Source organism: Callorhinus ursinus, unplaced genomic scaffold (assembly GCF_003265705.2).
Source record: "Callorhinus ursinus isolate GAN/ISIS: 27379988/994484 unplaced genomic scaffold, GSC_fseal_2.0 scaffold24, whole genome shotgun sequence".
Lineage (NCBI taxonomy): Eukaryota > Metazoa > Chordata > Mammalia > Carnivora > Otariidae > Callorhinus > Callorhinus ursinus.
Genome location: NW_027397086.1, coordinates 18,081,928 through 18,090,307, shown reverse-complemented (window position 1 = coordinate 18,090,307; position 8,380 = coordinate 18,081,928). Strand labels below are relative to the sequence as shown.

The 8,380-nt window shown below is 40.9% G+C and overlaps 1 pseudogene; it reads right to left on the bottom strand.

The window, feature by feature from the left end:
- Positions 1-6,352: 6,352 nt before the first annotated feature.
- Positions 6,353-7,103, bottom strand: LOC112836679 (small ribosomal subunit protein eS6-like; annotated as a pseudogene).
- Positions 7,104-8,380: the final 1,277 nt, after the last annotated feature.

Here is an 8,380-nt window from a genome sequence, read left to right as displayed (position 1 = left end):
AAATAGGTGGTGGTGTTCGTACTCCATGAGCAAGGGATTCCAATTAAACAAGGCAAATGGGGCACATTAAAAACCCACTCAAATGACAGAAAAAGAAATGTTTTTCAAAAGCCATAAACCAACAAAGAGAATTGTGGAGGAAATAATAGTAGACTCAATTGTCAGAACTATTTTTTAAGATGGAAAGCCGATAGAAGAGACAGAAGATGGGAGGAAAGTGGGGAGCCTGTTGGGGAAGCCAAGAAGAAGCAAGATGATCCCCACCCAGGAAAGGCTTAGGGCTTGGAGACGCTCGTGCCTCTCACAGCAACGTAAGAAGCCAGAAGACAATTGAACAATAGCAGCCCTAACTGCTACAAATATCATTTTTTTAAAAGAAAAAGGAAAAATTAAGTTTCCTCATCTTAAGGGGAAAAAAAGCATCATTCAACCAACCCCTGTCCTCATCAAGATACATCCCTCTTTTCCTTCTCTTCTATAGTCAAACTGATGTTAAATATTGTCATGTCCTCACCTCCCCCTCATTCCTCATTGAACTTCAGTCTGCTTTTCTCTCCCATCACTTTGCCTAAAACTCGTCCTGCAGTCACTAATCCTCTGGGCACTTTGGCATCTATATAAAATTTGAGATCCCTTCCGTCTTAAGGTGACATTGTTCATCTTTCTCTCTTTCTTAAGACTCTTTTCTGCCCTTGGTTTCTGAATCTCCACACTCTTCTGAGGTCTGGCCTCTCCTTCATGACCTTCTTAACAAGCTCTTCCTTTGCCTCTCCCTTAGGTTGGTTTCCTGAGGATTCTGCATTTTCTTGTTTCACTCTAGCCACTGTACCAACTCCTTCTATACCTACTGGAAAAACTCCACAAGGGTTTCTTGTTGATGAATGACACTCAAATGAATTTATCATCTTCCCAACCATCTTCTAGTTCAGAAAAAGGCACCACCATAAACCCGGCATTCCTATTATATTTTCCCCTCTCCCTTCCTGTTCTTGTTATCCATTGCTGCATAAAAAATTTCTCCTAAAGGGTGTTATGCTGAGTGAAATAAGTCAATCAGAGAAAGACATGTATCATATGACCTCACTGATATGAGGAATTCTTAATCTCAGGAACAAACTGAGGGTTGCTAGAGTGGTCGGGGGTGGGAGGGATGGGGTGGCTGGGTAATAGACATTGGGGAGGGTATGTGCTATGGTGAGTGCTGTGAATTGTGCAAGACTGTTGAATCACAGATCTGTACTTCTGAAACAAATAATGCAACATATTTTAAGAAAAAAGAAAAAGAAGAAGATAGCAGGAAAGGAAGAATGAAGGGGAGTAAGTCAGAGGGGGAGACGAACCAGGAGAGATGATGGACTCTGAAAAACAAACTGAGGTTTCTGGAGGGGAGGAGGGTAGGGGGATGGGTTAGCCTGGTGATGGGTATTGAGGAGGGCACATTCTGCATGGAGCACTGGGTGTTATGAACAAACAATGAATCATGGAACAGTACACCAAAACAAATTATGTAATATATGGTGATTAACATAACAATAAAAAATTTAAAAAAAATTTCTCCTAAAGCATGGTGGTTAAAAACAGGTATTTTACTCATGATTTCGGGGGTCAGAATTCATGAAGGGCTTGGCTCGGCAGTTCATCTCTGCTCTGTGTGGTATCAGCTGGGACATCCCGGGGTGGAGGATCTACTTTCAAGATGTCTTCTTCACTCACATTGTGTGACACCTCAGTTCTCCTCGATCTCTTTCTCTTCACAGGGCATCTCATTTCCAAAGTCTCTCCAATGCCTTGGGCATTTCACAGCTTGTTTTTTGCGTAGTCATATTTCCTACCCAGAGGTTCTAAGAGACAGGAAGTGGCCAGGCTAGTTGGGTACTAACTTGGAACTGACACAGTGTTACTTCTACGTTCTAGCGGTCAGAGTAGTCTCAGGGCGCACCCAGAGTTAAGAGGGTGAAGAAAGGCTCCATTTCTTGATATGGATAGGAAATACTGTTGCGACTGTCTTTGGAAATAAAATCTACCATGTTTACCCACACAACCAATCATCGGATCTTATCTCTTCTACTTTCTAACTGCCTCTCAAATGCATTTACTTCTCTCCTTTTCCTCTATCACCACCTTATGTAGGTCACCATTTTCTCCCTCCTGGACTCTTGCCTTAGCTTCCTAACTGGCTTCCATGGTACGTCTAGATCTTCTTTATTCTCTGTATAACTGATAGCATGATCCTTTTAAAAGGCAAATTTGATTATGTTTCTTCCTATACTTAAAACTTTTACATAGCTCCCATTGCCTTTATTTTTTTTTAAGATTTTATTTATTTATTTATTTGAGAGAGAGAGAGAGAGAGAGAGAGAGAGCACAAGCAGGGGGAGTTACAGGCAGAGGGAGAGGGAGAAGCAGGCTCCCCGCTGAGCAAGGAGCCAGATGTGAGCTCCCATTGCCTTTAAAAGGAAAAATCTAACATAGTTTACAAGTCCATTCAGGACCTACCTCTGCTTATATTTCTAGCCTCAACCCAGACAATATGATGGGTTAATGTATAGTTCTATATATTTAGAAGCATTTTAAAAGAAGTTTTTAACTTTACACAAAGTTGTTTTTGTGTTTGTGTGAATGTTTCATCTACACCTTTTGGGTAATTTAATTTTGATTATGAATTTCTGGTGCCTATAAAATAGCTATCACCTGAAAGGTGCTTAGAGGTGAAGGTACTGGTACTGTTTCCAAAACTGAATCGCTATGACACCTTTGTATCTTCCTACTTTCAGTCTTGTCTCCCCTGTTCTTTTTGGATGCAATTTAGATGATTGGTTATTCCCAAAGACTAAAACTTCTATACCTCCTGCATTCTTTCACTGTGTTCATGGCTTCTGATTGTACAACAGTAGCTCTTTTCGAATGGCCTGTTTTACACAAATAAAATGTATTTATGTGATGTCAAGTATAAATAAATAGTAGAACTTTAAAAAATTAGTACAAATGTTATCTTTTGATAGGAAAATTTTAGCCATTTACATTTCTTGTCATTACTGATAAATTTGGCCTCGTCTTGAATTTTATGTTTTGCATTTTTTCTTATGCTTCCTTTTTCCCCCTTTGTTTTCTGTCTTACAGAAAGAAGCTTACAGACCTTTGATAGTGTTTTGGAAAATAAATCAATGTTTCTAATTCTATTTGTACTTATCTTGATATCTTTGCATGATGAAAAATTTTTTAGAACTTTGACTATAGTATCCAAAATCTATAAAGAACTTACCAAACTTGACACCCAAAGAACACATAATCCAATCAAGAAATGGGCAGAAGACATGAACAGATATTTCTCCAAAGAAGACATACAGATGGCCAATAGACACATGAAAAAATACTCAACATCACTCAGCATCAGGGAAATACAAATCAAAACCACAATAAGATACCACCTCACACCCGTCAGAATGGCTAAAATTAACAAGTCAGGAAACGACAGATGTTGGCGGGGATGTGGAGAAAGGGGAACCCTCCTACACTGTTGGTGGGAATGCAAGCTGGTGCAACCACTCTGGAAAACAGTATGGAGGTTCCTCAAACAGTTGAAAATAGAGCTACCGTATGATCCAGCAATTGCACTACTGGTGATTTACCCCAAAGATACAAATGTAGTGATCCGAGGGGGAACCTGCACCCCAATGTTTATAGCAAGAATGTCCACAATAGCCAAACTGTGGAAAGAGCCCAGATGTCCATCGACAGATGAATGGATAATGAGGATGTGTATATATATATATATATATATATATATATATATACATACACAATGGAATACTAGTCAGCCATCAAAAAAATGAAATCTTGCCATTTGCAATGACATGGATGGAACTAGAGGGTAGTATGCTAAGCAAAATAAGTCAACCAGAGAAAGACAATTATCATATGATCTCACTGATATATGGAATTTAAGAAACAAAACAGAGGATCATAGGGGAAGAGAGGAAAAAATGAAACAAGACAAAACCAGAGAGGGAGACAAACCGTAAGAGACTCTTAATCACAGGAAACAAAGTGAGGGTTGCTGGAGGGGAGGGAGGTGGGAGGATGGGGTAACTGGGTGATAGACATTAAGGAGAGCACGTGATGTAATGAGCACTAGGTATTACATAAGACTGATGAATCACTGACCTCTACCTCTGAAACTAGTAATACATTATAGGTTAATTAATTGAATTTAAATTTTAAAAAATGGAAGAAAAGTAAAATTTTGACTAGACCACTTTTTTTTCCTACTGTTCAATATTGGTTACTGACCACCTAGTATGCAGGAGGCAGAGATGACAAAATTGTAAAGAAAAGAAACAATCTCTTCCCTCACAGAGCCTATACTTTAGCAAAGAAGACTGACCATAACACATAAAAAAGTAAAATAAGGCCAGATACAGGTTTTATAGTCAGTTATACATGTCATACATGTTTAACTATACAATCAATTGCAAGAATAATCTTTGGCTTTTGTGGTCCATTTGGAACTGACTTTACCTTTATTATAGATAGTAAGTGATTTTTTCAGGCTGCCATGCTGTTCCCATTATTGGGTCCTTTATTTAGCTCCCCTAGGCTATAACATGTCATTCAAGTAGCCGGGTAAAGGGATTCTTTTATGGGCCCTCCAAGAGCCAGCCCTCAAGGCAAAGGGAACTCAATACCATGAAAAATTGACACATTCATGATTTTTCACCATCAGGGGGCCACGAAACATGCAGCAAGCCTGTGGATTAGAAAAAACAAAACTTCCTAGCAAGGTTATAGGGACCACTGCTTGGTTGTTTTGTTTTTTTAAGATTTTATTTATTTATTTGAGAGAGAGAGAGATAGTAAGAGAGAGAGCATGAGCAGGGGGGAGAGGGAGAAGCAGGCTCCCCGCCAAGCAGGGAGCCCGATGTGGAGCTCGATCCCAGGACCCTGAGATCATGACATGAGCCGAAGGCAGACGCTTAACCGCCTGAGCCACCCAGGCGTCCCCACTGCTTGGTTTTGAAAGAGACATTTTTCTAAGACTTTAGAAACTGGAGTAACCTTTATGCATTGAGTATAAGAACAATGACCATTTCAAGGTTCACTGCACCCATACTGAGATCTCATAGCTGGCCGTGCCAGAGTTGAGGCATGCCTGGTAGTCGTAGCAGGGGCAAGGCTGTCTCAGGAAACCAGAAAGGAACTGAAATGTTGGACTCTGCTCCCACAGAGTCTCGATTGAGATGGCACCCGTTTCCTCTCTCATACCAGACATCTGGGGCCTGACACAGGATAGTGGGTAAGGGGAAGGACTAGCCACTTGCATAATGACTGCTTTCATGAACAGATACTTAATCTAGACAAATAAAAGCAGGAGGCCAACTCTGAAACTGTAGAATCCAGAGACTGGGGAAATAAAATTAGTCTGAGAGTCAAGAGAGCATGTCAAGAGATTCATGTCAGGAAACCAGACCAAGTTCCATGCCAACATGGTACACCCCTGCCCATATGTCAAAGACAGCTGTTTACTCTTTGGTGATACAATGCATATATTTTTTTAAAGATTTTATTTATTTATTTATTTGAGAGACAGAGAATGAGAGAGAGAGAGCACATGAGAGGGGGGAGGGTCAGAGGACGGAACAGACTCCCTGCCAAGCAGGGAGCCCGATGTGGGACTCGATCCAGGGACTCCAGGATCATGACCTGAGCCGAAGGCAGTCGCTTAACCAACTGAGCCACCCAGGTGCCCAATACAATGCACATTAGCGGTCTGTCTGACTCTGGGAACATTCTGCCTGCTTGCCCATGTGAGTCAGCTTCCTGAAGGTGGTAGAAGAGAAAAGAAGCTAATGTGAGAAAGAGGATGAGCCACCCAATATTCAGGCCTACTCTCTTGACCCTTGAAAGGTCTAGAGGAGTTATCACCGCCACCAAACCCTTAACTTCTCAAGTAGGAGTTAGTCCTAGACAAAAAGGGTGGGGTATTTGGGGCAGAGCCTCATATCCCATACTCTTGGGGAAGGTGGTAGAGCAACCTGGAGAAGAAATAAATTTTCTACGTGGGACCACAAGGATTTACTAAAGGAGATGTGTAGGACAATGGTTTAGTAATATAAAATAAGGATTTGTTTCCACCATTACTTCACTCCTCTCCTCTCTTCCATTTCTCCTCATCAAACATAGATATGTATTCACAAGTGATTTTCAGTAAAAGGTATTTCTTTTAGATCTATATCTATCATCTATCTATCTATCTATCTACCTATGTATCTATCATCATCTATTTGTATACATATATATGTAGGGTTTTTTTTTTTTATGTCTGATCTTATTTACTTGTCCCTCTTAGAAAATCTCATTTTTGACTGGACTCAGACTTAGAGGTAGAAGCTCCCAGAGGGAACAGCCTCGGTCTCTTGGCAAATCTGTTCCTGGCGTTTTTCTTTGGCCTCCTTCATTCTCTTGGCCAAAAGTTTAGCATATTCTGCAGCTTCTTCCTTATTTTTCTGAGTGCGCTGCTTCTTCAAAGCAACACGCCGACGTTTGTGATGGAGGACACGTGGAATGACAAGACGCTGAATCTTAGGCGCTTTGGTTCTAGGTTTCTTACCTTCTTTGGAGTTTTCTCACAACATACTGGCGGACATGATCTTCTTTAGAGAGACTGAAAAGTTTGCGGATTCTGCTGGCTCTTTTGGGCCTCAGGCGACGAGGCACAGTAGTATCAGTGAGTCCAGGAATATCCTTCTCCCCTTTTTTAACAGTGACCAAGTTGAGAACACCGAGAGTGGCATCCACAGTGCAACCCCGAACAGATTTGTGCTTTCTCTCTCCAGTCCGCCTTGGTCTATAGCAGGAATGCCCCTTACTCAGCAGCAGGAGGACACGGCCATGGGTCGAGACACCCCGCTTCATGGGGAAGCCCTGTTTGTCATCGCCACCACGGATTCGGACCACATAACCCTTCCATTCTTCACCCAGAGCATCAGCAGCAGCTTCTGTGGCCATACGCTTCTCATAAAAGGTATGAGGTTTGAGTTCATCGTCCACTTCAATGAGTTTCTGGCAGCCAGTAGCTGGGAAAGAGATATTCAGCTTCATCCTGAAGCAGCCTACTGCCTCCGAGGCACCACGAAAAAGAGCTATATGTAGTTTTTTATATATTTATAGCTCTTTATATATAGTTATAAAGTTCATTTAATGCATTCTATTAATTATATATTTTCCCCATTTCTTAGGAATTAAAAAACATCATTTTTGCATGGTATATAATAAAGAAGTAATTTTAACTTTCAAATAATTTTAGATTGACAACCTTATCAGTGTAGTATAAGTTCCTTTTAATACAGTCTGATAATTTTCATAATATGTAAAGGCAAAACTCTATTTTCTCTTATTTAACAAATGACATACTCTGAATTTCTTTTTTTAAAGATTTTATTTATTTATTTATTTGACAGAGAGAGAAAGAGTGAGAGTGAGCACAAGCAGAGGGGAGAGGGGAGAAGCAGAGGGAGAGGGAGAAGCAGAGGGAGAGGGAGAAGCAGAGGGAGAGGGAGAAGCAGGCTCCCTGCTGAGCAGGGAGCCCGATGTGGGGTTTGATCCCAGGACGCTGGGATCATGACCCGAGCTGAAGGCAGACACTTAACCAACTGAGCCACCCAGGTGCCCCTGAATTTCTTTGATTATATACAAAAATAATTTTGGGGGCGCCTGGGTGGCTCAGTCGGTTAAGTGACTGCCTTCGGCTCAGGTCATGATCCCGGAGTCCTGGGACTGAGTCCCACATCGGGCTCCCGGCTCAGCGGGGAGCCTGCTTCTCCCTCTGACCCTCTCCCCTCTCATGCTGTTTCTCTCTCTCAAATAAATAAATAAAATCTTTAAAAAAAACAAAAAAAACAAAAATAATTTTTTGAGAGAGAGCGAGAGAGCATGCACAAGCTGGGGAAGGGAGAAAGGCAGAGGGAGAGAGAGAGAGAGGGAGAATCCCAAGCATGTGTGGGGTTCAATCCCATGACCCTGAGATCATGACCTGAGCCAAAATGAAGAGTCAGATGCTCAACTGACTGAGCCACCCAGGAGCCCCGCAAAATCATAATTTTAAACAAAAAACTTCAACAACATGTTATGTTGAGTTTAGTTGGGGATTAAGCACATACTAAAATGAACGAAATCGCCAGTGTGTTATGTCATCAAAAGTAGACAAAACCCATCGTTCATAACCTTGAAATTTTTGAATATTAAAAATAAATTGATTTACTGTTTTAATTTTTGCATTTTATTTTTTTAATGATTTTGCTCGAGGCTAGTAACTAAATTTTTTTGGTTTTTTTAAGATTTTATTTATTTATTTGAGAGAGAGAATAAGAGAGAGAGCACATGA